At 34.1% G+C, this 19,849-nt stretch overlaps 1 non-coding gene across 1 annotated transcript; it reads right to left on the reverse strand.

The window, feature by feature from the left end:
* Positions 1 to 19,429: 19,429 nt before the first annotated feature.
* Positions 19,430 to 19,561, reverse strand: LOC141420152 (small nucleolar RNA SNORA51). Its single transcript, XR_012444838.1, has one exon. It is a non-coding gene; the product is annotated as a small nucleolar RNA SNORA51 (small nucleolar RNA).
* Positions 19,562 to 19,849: the final 288 nt, after the last annotated feature.

A 19,849-nucleotide genomic window follows, 5' to 3' on the forward strand; every position in this document is an offset into this window, starting at 1 on the left:
AAAACACATTTAAATAGAAAGAATAACCTATTGTACAACACAGTGACTATAGGAAATAGCAATAATTGTATGACATACAGGTAACATGCTATTTAGCTCAATTTTGTCATTCCACATGGAATATGTATATCAAAATATCATAATGTACCACATAAATGTGTAAATTGTAATTTGTTAATTTAAAACAATAACAGAAGCTGTTTTATATAAATAAAAATTGAAAATCTGAAACAAAAAAGTAGTAGATGAACAGTTCTATGAAAAACTGTGTAGCATTAAATGGTACACATTGAAAACAGTAGACCACATTACAAGGGCCTACTGAGGATCAACTATGTGAAACTGAGACAAACTCAGAGATAGGAGCTTATTGTTGGCAGGGTCCACCAATACACTCTTGTGACAGCACAGCATTCCCTACATTTCTTCCTTGTCTCTGCTTATTCAACTGTTCAGTGACTTTTAAAAAAATCATCCACTCCTTAAATGTTACTATCCCTTAAAATTATGACATAGCTTATTTTTTCTCTAATTTTCTACACTGTTACCCTGAAAAATCAAATATAAAGTCATTGCTTATGTTATACATATTTTCAAAATCATAAATCCTAATCTTGAAGTGTATATTTTTCAATGCCTATGTCTTTTTATCTCAAAATGTTGGAAACAGAACTCATCTTTCCAGGCTAAAACTGTCAGAATCATCTTTTATTCATCCGTGTACCTTGCCACCTACCTATTCAATTCTGTTGCTTCTGCTTCTGAAATACTTTTCTATCTATCACCTCTTACATTTCCACCATTAAGGCTCTGTTGCAGTTTGTTGGCACTGTTTTATGACTATTACAATACTCTAGATTACCTTTCCAAATCCATACTTCAAACTGTCCAATGATCCTGTTCACTAATATTGTGTTTATCTGACTGCATCTCAAATATTGATCATTGTAAGAAATGTTAGTAGGGATTTTGTTTTTGTAAAGGGGGTTGTTGTCAAATACTAGCAACTACTCCACTAAACCAACTACTGTGTTTCTTTGCTATAGGAATTTTTAGAGCTTATAGCATGTTGATTTACATTATGAATTTTTCATTCAAAATTAAATCCCATGGGGTCAAGAATTTTGTTTGCTGCTTACACTGTTAAATCTCTGGAAGAGGAACTCGGTGCTCATAAAGTAGTAGAGGCTTCATAAATACAATCTGAAAAAATTAAAGTGAAGATGGGTAAACAGAATTTTCCATTTTTAAATTAAATATAAACTCTGTCTGTCAAGTGTTATCTTTTTGGGATGCACTGGAAATTGAACTCAGGACCTTACCCTTGCTAGGCAGGCATCCTTATCACTTGAGCAACACTGCCAATCTTAAAATTACATCTTTTTTAAAACACGTAAATATCTTTTTTATTTATCATACTCAACAATTTTAATTACAACAAAGTCATCCATCAAGAATAACAAATTGGATTTTATTGGTCAATTGTTTTGATTGCCTCCATGTGTAAACCTCACAACAACCATTCAGGCTAGGTTCTTTGTTCTCATTCTATAGGGGAGGGAACTAAGGCACAGACAGGTAAAGCAACTTGCCCAAGGACAACAGCAAATAGTTGGAAAAGTTGAATTTTTACATGGAAAATATCAGTCTAGAGCACGTCATACTAACAATTTTTCTGAGACCTTAAGATCATAAGAAAAATAAAATTACAACTTAAAGGACCAATGTCTATGAAATATTTTCTGCAAAACTTTGGTCTAAAGTAGATAAGAGTTTCTGAATCCTGACAAAAATGCCATTTTGGATTAGTGAGTTATTTATGAGAGAGAACCTGACCTGTGTACTGTTGGATACTTAGAAGCTTTGCTGGCCTCTACCTTCTAGTTGCTAGTAGCACCAACATCCCTAGTTGAGACAACTAAACTTTCTCCAGATATTGGCAAATGTTCCTGGGGTAGGGCTGGAAATGATCTCCAGTTAGTAAATACTGGTATAAAATATACTCTTGGATCATTACTCTTTAATTCAAAAATTTTCACAATGTGTTCACTTTCCATAAAATTAATTCCAAATTCCCTAGGCTGATACCCATGTTCTTTCTTTGTTTCCAATCCTCCAAGAACTTGTACAAACACACATGTATACATACACACACACACACACACACACACACTACTATATGAATTTATCATAGGTAAAATCACTCCCTCCTCTATCCTATCCTTTTATCGATCAAATGTTTCTCTGAATACTTTTTAAATAAGCAATATGTAATATTCAAGGGTACCTTTGTATTCCTCCATAGATTTGATTTCATCTAAGTAAAAATACTTGCAGAAATACTGCAGGACATAATTTGGATCCTTTATCTTATCAGGGGTGCCCTGCCCACTTTCATTTATTATACAGAAATGTAGTTGCTAATCTATATGCAAAAATTTTATTGTATTTCTGTTATATGATAAAGTTTGTTTATTGTGCTGGGATTATAACAATTACTAGAACACATTCAAGAGATTTTCACACTAGTGATTTATGAGGTGACACAAATGTTGTATCAGATGCAACCATCAAGATATAAAGAGATTAAAGAGAAGAGCTATTAACTTTGTGTTCAGTATTTATGGCAGGTAGAGATGTAGCTAAAAGTAGTCAGGAGAATTAGTAGGCAATGACCCAGCCAGCACTCCAAGCACACCACTCAAACTCATCACATGTTTGAGTATGTCCACAAGTACAAATGCAGGGTTATGGTTTATGGAGATGCTATTTTTTGTCCTCACTGGATACATTTGGTCCCTGTAATATTTCTATCTCACAGTAAGAAATATATTTAAATCTACCAGAGATTGCTTTCCAAGCTTCTCTACTTCTCACTGGTTTATCTGATTCCTTGCCATTATGATTGTTAGTGATGAATTGAACATCCAGAGATGTTGCTAGAACATGACCAGCTGGAGTGCCATAGGAAAAAAGGAATGTGCATGAGAATGGAAGTGGCAGTGATCAGAATGGAATTCAATTGCTTTTCTCAAACCAATGAGTCTTTGCAATAAAACAATGAAACTTTTATATCCTTTCTTCCTAGATTAGCATAACATTTAAACAAAAGAAAATATATGACATGTGCAAACACACACACATGCAAACACATACATATGTATCACAAGAGAATATTTTTCTACTTCTATATTGAAGAAAAGTACAATAGTGGTTATTTTCACATTGACACTGGAAATAATTTTAAATGCTCCTTAATCATACCAATGGTAACCTGAATGTATATATTTAAATGTATTGTTTAGTGAACTAGTGGATGCTATGGAGGCATCCACTAGTAAAAAGTTTTTACTGTCTTCTGTATTTCTTATATTTAGTCCAAAATGCTTAAAATAGACATAGATTTATACTTGCCAAAATCTTGCTCAGCTTAATTATTCCCAAATAGGAATTTAACAAATATATTTGAGAAATGCATTGGTCTGAAAGAAATGAAGATCTAGATTGAGAAAGAAGTAGGATTTTGATATTTGCTATTTCATTTTTTATAGGTGATTTTCTCCAGTAAGTATCTGCTTTAAAGAGCTATCATTACCTGTGGATAGCACTGAGATAGCAATTTCAAGTTTGATTAGTGATGTTAGCCTTAAAAATAGTGGTTTGTAGGCCAGGTAACTGACATGTCCTCTGTATTTTGTTAATTTAGTGCCTAGACTCAAAGTCACTCTAGCCTTTTCTTTCATTTTTCCAACAAAGTGATTGAAACTATTAACCTATTTGTCTTGAACTGTCATTTCAAATTATATAAAGAAAAACAAATAAAAGGTATCTTAAACACAAAAATTGTTCAAAATCCACTACCCTTATCTTCTACATATGCACATTTCTTTCTTATATTTGTCCGTAAGTCAATATTTTCACCGTTGCACATGTATCATTTTCTATGCTGCATTTTCTTACTTTTTAAATTTTTTATTATTCATTTATTCATATGTGTGTACATTGTTTGGGTCATTTCTTCCCCCTGCTCCCTTCCCTCACCTTCCCTCCCCCCCTTCCCTCCTCACTTCCAGGCAGAACCTGTTCTGCCCTTATCTCTAATTTTGTTGAAGAGAAGACATAAGCATAATAAGGAAGACAAAGTGTTTATGTTAGTTAAGTTAAGGATAGCTATACAGAGAGATTCTTAGCATTGCTTTCGTGTACAAATGTGTTACAGCCCAAGTTGATTCATCTCTAACTGATCTTTTCACTAGTTCCTGATCCCGTTCTCCTGTTGACCTCTGTCACTTTAAAGTTTCTGTATTAGTTCCTCTGGAGTGGGGACATCAAATGCTTTCATGTTTTGGGTTTTCTACCTATTCCCATATCTCCTATGTGTGCTCTCCCCTTTTCATGTGACCCAAGTCCAACCACAGTGCTACATTTGCCCTAGATCTAAAGTCCGCATATGAGGGAAAACATATGATTTTTGTTCTTCTGAGCCTGGCTAACCTCACTCAGAATAATGTTCTACAGTTCCATCCATTTAGCTGCAAATGATAAGATTTCATTCTTCTTCATGGCTGAATAAAATTCCATTGTGTATAAATACCACATTTTCTTGATCCATTTGTCAGTAGTGGGGCATCTTAGTTATTTCCATAACTTGGATATTGTGAATAGTGCTGCAATAAACATGGGTGTGCAGATGCCTGTGGAGTAACCTGTGTCTCATTCCTTTGGGTATATCCCCAGGAGTGGAATTACTGGATCATATGGCAGATCTATGCTTCCAAATTCTTTTCCACAGTGGTTGCACCAGCTTGCATTCCTACCAGCACTGTAAGAGAGTTCCTTTTTCCTCATATCCTTGCCAACACATGTTGTTGGTGGTGCTTTTGATGATTGCTATTCTAACACGGGTGAGGTAGAATCTTATTGTGGTTTTGCTTTGCATTTCCTTTATGGCTAGAGATGGTGAGCATTTTTTCACGTGTTTTTTTAGCCATTTGAATTTCTTCTTTTGACAAAGTTCTGTTTAGTTCAGTTGCTCATTTCTTAATTGGTTCATTGATTTTAGGAGAGCTTAGTTTCTTAAGTTACCTGTATATTCTGGTTATCAGTCCTTTGTCTGATGTATAGCTGGTAAATATTTTCTCCCATTCTGTGGGTGGTTTCTTCAGTTTAGAGACCATTTCTTTCATTGTACAGAAGCTTTTTAATTTTATGAAGTCCCATTTGTCCATCCTTTCTCTTAGTTGCTGTGCTGCTGGTGTTCCATTGAGGAAGTCCTTGCCTGTACCTATTAAGTTCAGAGTGTTTTCTGCTCTTTCCTGTACTAGCTTCAGAGTATTGGGTCTGATATTAAGGTCCTTGATCCATTTTGAGTTGATACTAGTACAGGGTGATAGACATGGATCTAGTTTCAGTTTCTTGCAGACTGATAATCACTTTTCTCAGTAACGTTTGTCAAAGAAGCTGTCTTTTCCATTGTATATTTTTGACACCTTTGTCAAAAATGAGATGGGTATAGTTGTGTGGATTCATATCCGGGTCCTCTGTTCTGTTCCACTGGTCTTCCTGTCTGTTTTTGTGCCAGTACCATGCTGTTTTTATTGCTATTGCTTTGTAATATAGTTTGAAGTCAGGTTTTGTGATACCACTAGCATTGCTCTTTTTGCTGTATATTGCCTTGGCTATTCACAGTCTCTTGTGTTTCCAAATGAACTTTAGTGTAGATTTTTCAATCTCTATAATGAGTGTCATTGGGATTTTGATGGGAATTGCATTAAATATGTAGATTGCTTTTGATAGTATAGCCATTTTTACTATGTTGATTCTACCAATCCATGAGCATGGGCGATCTTACCATTTTCTGTTCTTCCTCGATCTTTTTCTTCATCAGTTTGTAATTCTCTATGTAGAATTCATTCACATCCTTTGTTAAGTTTACTCCTAGGTATTTGATTTTTTTGAGGCTATTGTAAATGGAATTGTTTCCATACATTCCTTCTGAGTTTGTTCATTGTTAGTGTATATAAAAGGTAATGATTTTTGTATGCTGATTTTGTATCCTGCTACTTGGCTATAGTTGTTTTTGATGTCTAAGAATTTTTCGGTAGAGTTTTTTAGGTTTTTAAGGTGTAGAATAATATCATCTACAAATAGGGATATTTTTACAGTTTCTTTACCTATTTGTATTCCTTTTATTTCTTCTTCTTGCCTAATTGCTCTGGCTAGAAATTCCTGCACTATGTTGACTAGGAGTGGGGATAGTGGGCACCCTTGTTTCATTCCTGATTTTAGGGGAAGTGGTTTCAGTTTTTCACCATTAAGTATGATGTTGGCTGTAGGTTTGTCATATATAGCCTTTACAATGTTGAGGAACATTCTTTCTATTCCTAGTTTTCTTAAAGCTTTTATCATGAAGTGGTGTTGGATCTTATCAAAGGCTTTTTCTGCATCTATTGAGATGATCAAGTGGTTTTTGTCTTTGCTTCTATTAATGTACTGTATTACATTTATAGATTTGCATATGTTGAACCACCCCTGCATCCCTGGGATGAAGCCAACTTGGTCATGGTGTATGATCTTTCTGATGTGTTGTTGGATTCGGTTTGCCATTATTTTACTGAGAATTTTTGCACCGATTTTCATTAAGGAGATTGGCCTGTAGTTCTCCTTTTTGGAGTTGTCTTTGTCTGGTTTTGGGATGAGAGTAATATTGGCCTCATAAAATGATTTAGGCAATGTTCCTTCCCTTTCTATTTTGTGGAACAGTTTAAGGAGGGTTGGTTTTAGTTCTTCTTCCAATGTGTGACAGAATTCAGTAGTGAATCCATCAGGTCCTGAACTTTTCTTTTTTGGGAGACTCTGGATTGCTGCATCAATTTCTTTTTGTGTTATAGATCTATTCAGGTGGTTAATATCATCTCTGTTCAGTTTTGGATGGTTGTAAGTATCTAGAAATCTGTCCATTTCTTCAATTTTTTCAAATTTATTGGAGTGTAGGTTCTCAAAGTAGTCTCTGATGATTTCCTGGATTTCTGTGGTGTTTGTTGTTATCTCCCCTTTTGTATTTCTGATTTTACTGATTTGGCCAGATAGCCAAGAAACTTACAACATTAAAATAGTTTTGCATAACAATACCAAACATTTAAACTGAATGGGAAAATTAATGAGTAAGACATAATTTTCATGCAGTTTCCAGGACGGATTTATACTTTGTTCCAAATGCAGCATGTAGGAACTGGTTTTATTTATTTAACTGGGAAAACTTGCAGTGGAGATGAATGAAGCAAAGGTTAGAAATGTATTATAAATTATGTTTATAAATAAACCATTTCAGCAGTTTCTTCATGGTTTATAATGTTTTACCTCACATGAATAGAAATAACCTTTGCTGGCTATGTTGGACTTCCATTATAAATTAATAGGATCTATTGGTGGTATGCTGGATACCTCATGTATAGGTCACATGGATATAGAATCAAAAATGTATTGTTGCTTCTGTGTGATTAAGGAAAGAGTTACTATAGATTAAAAAAATATACACATACATATGAAAGATTAATATTTCTACTATATGCACTGATTCTTTGCTCAAATAATGTTTGTGCATTTTATGTATTCATTGTTATTATAGAGCCATCCTGCCTTCAACTGAGTTTAAAATGTCCGGTTTCTGAAAGTTTCCAAATTCATTATTCTTTTGTCTTTTCTTCATGCTGCCTAATAGTAAAGCAGAGAAGATAGTAGCATGACAACCTCTGGGAGGTATTTAGAAATAGCAGTTTTATCAGATTGAAGAAATGAGGGACACAGAGTTGAAGGTGCTCTTAAGAGCATTTACAACTAATAGGTAGAAGAATCAGGACCTAAATTCTGCTTTCTCTGGCAATTTTGGTGGCTTTTTGCTAGTATGGGTAATAATATATTCATGGAACTCATAATTTTATAGACTTTTATAGCTCAATAAAATATACTACTTGCCTGACTTATTATCCTATGAACTTACCAGTTTTCAATTTGTGTTAACATGGTCTATTTTCATAAATTCAGAATAAAAACAATATTGACATCTTATATAAATTGGTTGCATATACTAGTTAAATACATAAATTACTATTTCAATCCCCTGCTGAATTTTTACTGTATGACCTGACCTAAGTAATTCACTGTTCTTCTTTATCAGTTTATGATTCATGCTTTATAACCCCAAAATAATGTTTTGATGAAATGTGTTCCAGCTTCATTGTATCAATTCCTTAGAGACAAAGTTTATAAAAATTTTGGAAACATTTCTAATTCTTGAAATATAAATTGAAGATAAGATGTTCTTGCAATGGAAAGCTGCCACATGTTACCTAAAGCTACAGTAGAGTTCAGATACATGTTAGTTCTTGAGTTCTATATTTGAATAATGTCTCTAAATATTTTGTTTAAGTTACTAAAATAATAGACAATACTTGAGTCAGGATTGTACAGGAGAAACATGTAGTATTCATTGACTCATTCATTCAATCAGGCAATAAAAATCTACTCAGGGCCTACTACATATGAGTAAGACATTTATTTTCCTTCTCACCTGATATCTGTGTTAAGGAATGTCATGAAACAGAAAATTGATCCACATTGCATAACTCATCTGTAAGCGGTAATTTTATTGCTAAAATCCTGCAAGGAAGAATGTCCTCATAATTCTTGAAGGAATCTCTGAAATGAGCTTAAGAGACACAATAATTGATATATAAATCAGGAAGACAATTAGGTTTTGTTACATCCAACCATATGCCATTCACTTGAGTTTTAACAAACAACTTTGTGTGTGTGTGTGTGTGTGTGTGTGTGTGTGTGTGTTTCAAAATAAGTAAAAGTAAAGTGTCATCTTATCTGGCTTTCTTTTAAGCTCAGAAAGTTTTGTTTAGATGGACTTCCATTCCTAATAAGCAAAGTGAAGAAGTAAATAACTTTATATCCTTTTAGATTTCTCTCCATGTTAGCCAGCTTGATTGTGGTACTTGTCTGGGATATAAATAAATGAATGTTTGTTCCCACTATCATTTTATGTTTTCTATTTTAAGCAACCTATTATCAACCTTGTGTATTTCATAGCATTCACTATTGGCCTAAAAGCTTTGGTTTTGGGAACATCAGTAATAGTCATAGCTCTTTTCTTCAAAAATAGGTACTATGGTATGGTAAGAAGTATGTGTGTTTGGATTTCAGACTAACCACTAATTATTCTATTAGCTGTACACATGGCTCTCATTTTCATCAACTATAAAATAAAATGCTTGAATGTAAACTTCATAACTTTGGCAAAATCATTTAACATAACTTTTCATCAGTATCCTCCTTTATAAAATGAAACTAATATGACCAACTCTAAGGGTATAAATATTCCCACTGATTGTAAAAGTAAAAAATACTCTGAATGATATTTCTGCAACCTAGTGGGACATTTCTTGGTCAAGCCTGGCTTTGCTGTCTTCTTTTCACTAAATTCACTCAATCTAGGGTTTGTTTTCCTAAATGTGTTATCAATGTCCCATGGGAAAGTATTCTGGATGTGGAGCTCAGCCCTTTCCATGATTTATCCAATATGAACAATGAAAACATACACACATTTTTTGTGCATGTTGTACTTTAGCGAAGCTCATAGAGGTGCAATTTATAAACTTTTAGGTGCACAGAATACTTAAAATATTAGTTATCCATGTTCCTAAGAAAGGACAATTCAGAATTTTTAACTTGCACTCTGACTTCTCTTCTTGCTTTCCCTATTGTATTCCATGGACATGAAAAAGTTTTCTCTGCATAATACAGAGCTGGAAAGTTTTATTAGCCTTAGCTACAAACTCTTATCTCAGCTCATCATTGTATATCTCATAATTTCCTTTGCATAGAAGAAATTTAATTTTCAAAGTTCCTGCCTCAATAAAAGTAACTGTAACCATGCTCCCAACACAGTGTGCTTGCTCACCACCTTCAAGGGCTATACAATTTTATTATTTATTTATTTATTTTCTTTTATTCATATGTGCATATGATGTTTGGGTCATTAAAGAGAAGGAATTCTATTCTTTGTTTTATGTCTAAGTACTTGTACCATGTCTGGCATATACCAGCACACGATCAGGTTTTCTTCTTTCACTTATGTAGTATAATAGAAAACATTTGTGTAACAGTCGTACTGTGTATGTAGCAGTTATCATGTGCCTGCTAATCTCAGAATTTCACATGAATTAGTACAGTAATGCTCAGGACCAAACAATAAAGTAGATGTGATGATCAATTCCATTTTATAGCTAAGGAAACTCAGACATAGTCATCTCAACAATTTGTCCTAGAACTCACAGTTAGTATGCACAAATTGCAGTTGAACCTAGTCTGTTCTCTCAAGCACTATATTACTTCATCTCTAAATAGCAGTCCTCACAACTCTCACTGATCAACAAAATAGAGTAGATTTGTAATTTTATGATCTCAGTATCTGGCATCCTGATTAAAAAAAAAAGCCCTCTTTCACCTATATATTCATGGATAAATGACTTTTTCTTCAGTTGTTTCTTTTTGCTTGGTTTTGCTTTTGCAAATAAAGATAAACTTAGATGGAAAAGACTGTGAAAACTGGCTTCTCAGTTCAGTTAATATGAAGACTTTCTTTCTGTATAATAAGAAAGTCCACTTGTATTCTCTCACTCAGTGTGTGCACCAATTCCATGCCTTAGCTACAGTATTATTGTCAGTTTTGGGGCTGACATTATCCTAGAATGTGTTAATGATGATTCAAGAGCATTTCATATTTCTCCATTGGGACATGATATTATCACTAAGCAGAAAGGTCAGTTGGTTTTGTCATGAATTAGAGCAGTTCTCCTGTATTAAAAAAAAGTTAAAAGCCTGAGATTACAGTTCTATTTGGAATTGGATGTTTCTTTATTCATATGTGAAAATATATAAGTTCTTAAATCCACAATTGTACAGAGACTTTCCTTAGTGTGGTGGTTAAGAATATGGTCCCTGGACCCAGACTGCCTGGGTATGAATCTCGATGGGCTTTACTGGCTGGGTGACCTTTAAAAAGCTATGTAGTCACTCTATGCTTCAGTTTCCTCTGCAGCAAAATGAGGATGGTAACAGACCCAACCTCATATGATTTGAGGATGAACGAATATAATGCATGCAGAGTACTTATATGGAGCTTGAATTGAATGAGTGCTTAAGATTATTTATTGAATGAATAAAACATACCTGCTCTAAAAAATCTCACTAGATAATTCTAAATCTGCAATTGCTCCAGAATGCATTTATTTAGTAATGATGTTATAAGCTGAGATTATCTTTCTTCAATAAAAAATTATTTGATATATAGATGATTCAAGGACTATTACATAGATAGCTTGTTTTATCTTAACAAGGAGAGGAGATATTTTAGGATTAATAGTTCAGAATAGCTGGAACACATTCAGAATTTTAAAAATGTAAGTATGAATATTTTTTAAAATATCAATTTCAAAAAATTATTTTTTCATGGAGGGGATAAGGCTGAGGGGATAATTTAGCCAAACATTCAAAAGTGGAAAAATTAGGGGAAGAAAGTCTAATTCCCCAGCTGGGAAATGTCTGCAGATATAGCAAATACTTAGTCAGCAGTTCTCTATTTTTATTCAAGCAGCTTGCCAAGAAATACAGTGGCTGCAGTTTTCTCTCTTCTCTAATGTGAGCTGCAGTTCAGCTAGGAATTCTGAAAATGGATGCCCATCCTTTAATGTGCCTGAGTGGGCAACTGGGAGCATGCAGATCAGCAGATTCTCCTCCCGCTCTCTACTGTGGGAATTGACCCAGTTAACAAAGGCAAACTGGGTTAGGTCAGGGTTGACAACATGCTGTTACTATCTGAGTGTGCTTCACGAACCACAAGTCTAAGCTGTCTTGCAAAATCAGTGTGTGATTCCCTGGCTTCCCATTTGTCTTAGAAAGTAATCACGTATGTGACTGTTTCCCTGTGAGATCCAAGAGTTTCAAGCCTTAAAATGTGGCAATGAAGACTTTATGGTTTATAAAATTTTTCATACCACATTGCTGGTATAAACTGATGGCTTTATGTACAGTCTGACTTAAGTACCTTAATACTTTTTGTCACATTTCCTGAACACCAGGAATGGGTTTATCTTTCCCTCTAGAAGTTTCAGGTCCAAATCCCAAAGTCAAATTAGGATCCATTGATGGATCCATTGGAAAGCAATCACTCTTTTCTTTGAGCCCTTGAAGTGTTTCATCTGTATCTCTTTTAACAAATGCTCATTTTTTATTTTGCATTCCACAAGGTATTTATTTTACTTTTGTACTTGTTTTATCTCTTCTATTAGTTTTGATGCTTCTTGAAAGCATTTTCAATCATGTTCATAATTTACATTGTATCTTAGATCGTGCTTGTCATGTAGTAGGTGCATATTGGATATTGACATGCGAACTTATAAATATAAAATCCTTTGTGAAAAAATCACAGTTTTAAAGGAATGGCAATAATAATTATAGATAGTATAATTATAGATAGTATAAAAGTACTAAAACTATGCTAGGCACTGATCTATGAGTTTTGTGTATGTTAATCCTCCTTATAATAGGATAAAGTAGGTAGGATTATTATCACTATTCTCATTTTACAGATGGAACGATAGAGACACAGAACATCAATGCAACTTTCTGAATCAATAATTCCTAAAACCAACATTTGAAATTTAGGTAGTATGCCCCAGACCCTTCTCTTTTAATTGACACCTTTATGCCCATTGTGTCATAGTATATCACTTCAGAAATTTAGATCTAAACCTAAGGATAGTTAATTGCAAATCCAATCCATTTTCTATTATAAAAACCCAAAGCTTTGTGTTTAGTAGATGGTTTAAATATTTGACTGTTCTAAACTCTACTGCCAAGATCCTACCACCAAGCAAACACTTCCAAGTCTTTCCTGGTCCACTGTTAAACTTTCTTTTTTTTGGCAGGGGAGGGTTTGAGACAGGGTCTCTCCATGTATCCAAAGTGGATTTGAACTCACCAGGTACCCTATGTTGGCCTGTAATTCATGATCTTCCTGCTCAATCTCACGAATGTTGGGATTTCAGTTGTGTACCACCCTGCCCCGCTGTTAAATTTACAAAAGGAGCTATGTCATGAGTTAGAGCAAAAACATGTAGAATATCTCAAAAATGTAAAGATAATATTTAGGGGTTACAATAAAAAGCATAGTGTACATGTCTCTGAAAGTGAGAGCTGCATAGGTTATTTCAGTTTCTAAATTTTAAAATTTATTGATACATATTTTATATCTCTATGGGGTACAGTATGATAATTCAATACATATACATCATATACAAACTGTGTATTGATCAAATCAGGATAATAATTACTTCCATCACACTGAGCCTGGAGGTATAACTCAAGGTTATACTTAGCAAGCACGAGGTCCCGAGTTCAAACTCCAGTGCTATGAAGTGAAACATCCACGTCCTTAAACATTAATCACTTCTATGTGTTGGGAACTTTTATAATCTTCTAGTTGTTTCAAAATATATTATAGATCATTAAAACCTGCAGTTATTCTGCATCACTATAGAAAACTAGACCCAACTCCTCCTTTATAGCTGTGCTTTGATATCACATTTTGAATTCTTTCTGCCCTCCTCCTTCCCTTTCTAGTCTTATGTGACCGCTGCATTCTTTTATGAGATCCAAGTCTTAGTTTCCACAAATGAGTGAAAATATGATATTTGTCTTTCTGTGTCTGGCTTATTTCACTTTATAAAATAACATCCAGTTTGGTCTATGTTCCAACAAATGATAGATTTTCATTCTTTGTTATGGCTGAATAATATTGCATTGTGTGTATGTATACATGTGTGTGTGTAGATACATGCATATCTATATATCTAAATATCACATTTTCTGCATTAGTTACTCTGTTAGTGGATACCTTGGTTGATTCCATATCATGGCTATTGTGGATAGTGCTGCAATAAACATGGAAACACAAGTGTTCCTTCAATATAATGATTACATTTTCTTTGGATATATACACACAGTAAGGGAATTGTTGGATTATATGGTATTTCTATTTTTAGTTTTTTAAAGAATCTACATTTTCAATATTGACTGTATGAATCTACACTCACCAATAATTCAAGGGTTCCCCTTCCTCCACACCTTTGCCTTCATTTGTAATTGTTTGAAGTTTTATAATAAACATTCTAGCTGTAGTAAGTTGACATCTCTTTGTCAATTTGCTTTACATTTCCCTAATGGTTAGTGATATTGTGCATTTTATCATATACTTGACAGTGGCCTGCAAAATGTGTTAATATATGGATTCCTGGGCTTCACTTATATTTAATCTGAAATTGACAAACATTCCAGCTCATATTATTGGTCAATTGTTTCTAGCACTTGAACAGTCTTTCTGTGTCCCCAATATAAATAAAAAATACCTTCTTTATGCTTGAGTTGCTATTTATGTAAATAGTATGAATGCTAATACAATATAAATATAAATTAGTGATTACTTTTTAATAACCTATACCCATATTATGGGCATTTTTATTTATTTAAATTAATTAATGTAAATGAACTATTAATAAAATTTTGCATCTTGTTCCTAATCTATTACTTTTTAAAACTCTAATTGTAAGTAAAATACTGTTTTATTATATTATCTTTCCCCAGAAGTTAGAAATAAAATGTAAAACATCAAAAGCCGTTGAAATACGTATAAAAGAGAGTTATTTGGATCATTGGATAAAATGTTGGAAGAAAAAGGTAAAATGTGAGGAAAATGTGAATTCATAGTTACAATTTTCAGATGAATATAGGACAGATAAATCCATGGTGGTATAGTGTCATATTTCTCTCTCATTTGGTTGTGAGTTTTCTCTCTACTGAAAGGCTGTAAACTTTAATTTTTCCCTGATAGGTTTCCAGAGAATATGGGCATGTATGTTTATAATGTGTTTTTTATGGGATACTTCTTTACTGACAGTCTAGTTGTCTAGCCCTGGACCAGTTGTCCCACTAACAAGAAACTTGTTTATACTGCCAGATACCTTGGTGCTTCTTGCTTGATCTCTCTCTCTCTCTCTCTCTCTCAGTGTATGTGTGTGTGTGTGTGCAACCAGGCTCAGCCTATCCCTACTTTTTTTTGCTATTGTTGTGGTGGGTGGGAATACATTGGAGTATTTACAAAAGTTCTCACAAGGTGTGAAATATGTCATATTTGAATTCACCCCCTCCACTGCTCTCTTTCAACCTCTCCTTCAATTCCTGGAACAGTTTCAACAGGTATCACTGCTGCATTTACTTACTTGTGTATACATTATTTGTACCATATTCATCCTCCTACCCTTTTTCCCGCCATCTCCCCTTCTCCTAGGTACCAACCCCTTACCTACCTCCCTGCTTCCTGGACAGAACCTGTTCTGCCTTCCTGTTTTCTTTTTGTAGAAGAAAAAACATAAAATATAATAAGAAAAACATGGCATTTTTGCTATTTTGAGATAAAGACAGCTATATACAGATATTCTTCACAAAGAATCCACATGTGTATTACAACCTAAATTGATTCATCTGTACCAGACCCATTCACCACTCCATAGTCCCCTTCCCATAGTGGCCTTTGCTAATTTAAGACTACTATATTCATTCCTATACAGTGAGAACATCAACCACATTCAAGTTTTAGGTTTCCTTCCCTTTCCCTATTCTTCTCTTGCACAGTCTCCCTTAAGTGTATGAGGAAGAACATGTGATTTTTGGCCTTCTGAGCCCAACTTCACTTACAATGATGTTCTCCAATTCCATCCATTTACCTGTGAATGACAAAAATTACATTCTTCTTTTTGGCTGGGTAAAATTCCATTTTGTATAAATACCACATTTTCTTAATCTATTTTTCAGTAGTGGGACATCTTGGCTGTTTCCATAGCTTGGCTATTGTGAATAGTGCTGCAATAAACATGGGTGTACAGGTGCCTTTGTAGTAAACTGAAACAGATTCCTTCAGGTATAATCCTAGGAGTGGTATTGCTAGATTTTTATTCAGCTTATTCTTGCCCAAAATAGTCAATACTTAGGAAAACTGTAACTGGAGGAAAGATAGGTCTGGGTATGTCAACCAGGAAAGGCACAAAGGAGGAAATGAAATAAAACCGTGAAATACAAGAAAGATTTTATTATTGATGGATCTGACAGAGAAGACAAGTACTGACCATTAGTGCTCTCAATCAGAGGGCGCACAGAGAGGTAGGGGAACCTATGGGCCAGACCTTTATTAGAATGCATGTTTACTTACTTCAGAAAGTTTCCTTCCTAATTTTTTACTGTATTAGTCAGTTTTATTATTTTGGTTACCAAGTACTGATACAAATAATTTAAAGGAGGAAAGTTTATTTTGATTCATAGTTTCAGATATTACAGTCCATCATGGCAGGGAACACTTGTCAGAGCAACTCAAATCATGGCAGCCTACATTTCAGAGCATCATCAGGGAGGGGTCAGGGCAAAATATAGCTCCCAAGGACACACCCCCAAGTGACCCACTTACTCCAACCAGTGCACACCTTCCACAGTTTTGCTACCTCTCAAGAGTCAGTACAGGGCTGGTAGAGTGGCACATGCAATAAGAGCTCCTGCCTAGCAAATATGAGACCCTGAGTTCAAACTCCAGTGTCACCAAAAAAAAAAAAAGAGTCAATTCAACTTTTGAATCCATCAATGAATTAAGCAATTCATTCAGTTAGAGTTCTCATCTCTTCATCCTCTCTGGAAACTCTCGGACAGTCACAGGCTCTCCTAGGTATCTCTCAATCTAATCAAGTTGACAATCAAGAATAACTATCACAGTATCCATGTTATTATTTAAAAATATTATGTTTTATGAATTCAATACATAAAATTTTTGACAGTTATAACTCAATAAAGCTAGAATAATGAAACAAGTTTACTTTCTCAACATTCTGGAGGTAGAAGGTCCAAAATCAAGGTTACAACAGATTCAGTTTCTGATGAGAACTCTCCTTTGCCTTCTTGCTGGCAGAGAGAGTGTGTGAGCTTTTGGGGGTTTCTTCTTATAAAGTCTCTACATGTATTGAGTCAGGGTCCTCCCTTATGTCTTCACTTAAACTCAGTTAGAACCTCAGAGGCCCCATCACTAAATAAAGCTACACTGAATGTTAGTGCTTCAACATATGGATTTTGGGGGGAGGAACACACAGAACATTCAGTCCAGAATAGGAACTATTAATCTACTTTCTGTCTATTCTGGATTTGTCTATTCTGAACATTTCATATACATGTAGTCACACAGTATATGACCCTTTGTGTTTTTTTTGTTTTCACTTAGTGTAATGATTCCAAGTTCTTTCTAATTTTTTATTGTTGAGTAATATTATGTGATATGGTTTCAGCTTTTTGGCTATTGTGTATAATGCTTCTGTGAATATTAGTATTCAATTTTTTTGAGGTGTTGGAGATTGAACCCAGGACCATGAGCATGTTAGTAAACATTTTACTGTTGAGTTACATGCCCTACCCAGTACACCAATTTTTTTATTGCAAATTTTAATTTCTTTTGATTATACCTAATAATGGAAATGCTATATCATATAGTACCTATTTAGCTAAGTACTTGAGGAACTGCTAGATTATTTTCCTCAATGACAGTGCCATTTTTATGTACCCATTGACAGTGTATGAGGGCTCTGATTTTTTGATGAATTCACCAACAATTATCAATTTTTTAATTTTCATTCTCTTTCTGCAAAGTAATATCTCACTATAGAAATTTGCATTTCCCTGATTACTGTGGACAGTGTGCTACTTCTTTGTGATTATAGTTCACATGTGTACATTAATTAGGGAAATGTTTATCAAGATCATTTGTCAATTTTAATTGAATAATTTGATTTTATATTATTGACTTGTTGAGGTTCTTCATAATGGGTTTAATTCACAAAATACAATTCACTTATTCACTTTGTTTTTCAAAATATTTTTTCCATGCTCTATATTGCTCTGTATTGCTTTTCTTTTTTCATGATGCCTTTTGAATACAAATGTTTTTATTTTGGTTATGTCCAACTTGTACATTTTTTTCTTTTGTTAATTATGTTTTTGTGCTAAATTTAAAAATTCATTTAGCAATCCAACATCACAGAAATTTACACCCATTCTTATTTTTAGGTATATTATACGTTTAGCATTTCAGTTTAGATAGTTGATTTATTTGCCATTAATATTTGTATAGAATATAGGATTAGGGCTCAACTTCTTTTTGTATCTGGTTATCCACTTGTCAAAGAAACGTTTGTGGAAGAAACCTATCTTTCCATTTAATGATCTTGACATCTCAGTTGAAATCAATTAATTATACTTGTGTTCATTCATGTATGGTCTCTCAATTCTATATCATTGATGGGTATGCCTAGCCTTATACAGAATTGATTACTATATATTTACATTAAGTTTGGAAATTAGACCATGTTTACTTTTATACTCTCCCTGTTTTTCAATTTTTGATTTTTTGTTGCTATTATGGTTTCTTTGGGTATATATATGAATTTAGGCATCCATTTGCCAATTTTTGCAAAGCAAAAGGCAACTTGGATTTTGAGGGCAATTATATTAATATCATAGATTGATTTGAAGATTTTTCATATTGACAATATTAAGTCTTGAAATTCATAAAGATGAGATGTTTTTTCATTTACTTATATTTTTCTTTAATTAACTTCATTGATGTTCTAGTGTAGAGCGTTCAGTGTATAATATTTTTTTTTTTTCATTTTTCTTTTATTATTCATATGTGCATACAAGGCTTGGTTCATTTCTCCCCCCTGCCCCCACCCCCTCCCTTACCACCCACTCCACCCCCTCCCGCTCCCCCCCTCAATACCCAGCAGAAACTATTTTGCCCTTATCTCTAATTTTGTTGTAGAGAGAGTATAAGCAATAATAGGAAGGAACAAGGGGTTTTGCTGGTTGAGATAAGGATAGCTATACAGGGCATTGACTCACATTGATTTCCTGTGTGTGGGTGTTACCTTCTAGGTTAATTCTTTTTGATCTAACCTTTTCTCTAGTTCCTGGTCCCCTTTTCCTATTGGCCTCAGTTGCTTTAGGGTATCTGCTTTAGTTTCTCTGCGTTAAGGGCAACAAATGCTAGCTAGTTTTTTAGGTGTCTTACCTATCCTCACCCCTCCCTTGTGTGCTCTCGCTTTTATCATGTGCTCATAGTCCAATCCCCTTGTTGTGTTTGCCCTTGATCTAATGTCCACATATGAGGGAGAACATACGATTTTTGGTCTTTTGAGCCAGGCTATTTACATTTATTTGATAAATGTTTCCCTTAATATTCTATTCTTTTTTACATCATTGCATTTGGAATTTTCTTTCCTCCTAGCCCACTTACAATACAGAACAGGCACAGGGCCTGGGCTGATATATATATGGGGTATTTTTACTTTGCCTCCTCTTTCTATACAATCAGTATAAGAACACAGTTTTTGATAAGCACCAAGAGGCATGAAATTGTTTTCTTAATTTCCTTTTTCTAGTGTTTATTGCTAGTGTAAAAACATATAACTAAGTTTTCTATGTTGATTCTATATCCTGCAAGCTTACTGAATTTTTTTATTATGTCTAATTGTCTATGTGTATATGTGTGCTTTTAGAATTTTCTATATGTGATATGTCACCTGCAATTATAGTTTTATTTTTACTTTTCAAATCTGAGTAGCTTTTTTCTGTTTCTCGAGGAACTTCCAGCAGAACATTGAGTAGAAGAGACAATAACAGCCATTACTATCTTTTT

This window comes from Castor canadensis, chromosome X, assembly GCF_047511655.1.
Source record: "Castor canadensis chromosome X, mCasCan1.hap1v2, whole genome shotgun sequence".
NCBI lineage: Eukaryota > Metazoa > Chordata > Mammalia > Rodentia > Castoridae > Castor > Castor canadensis.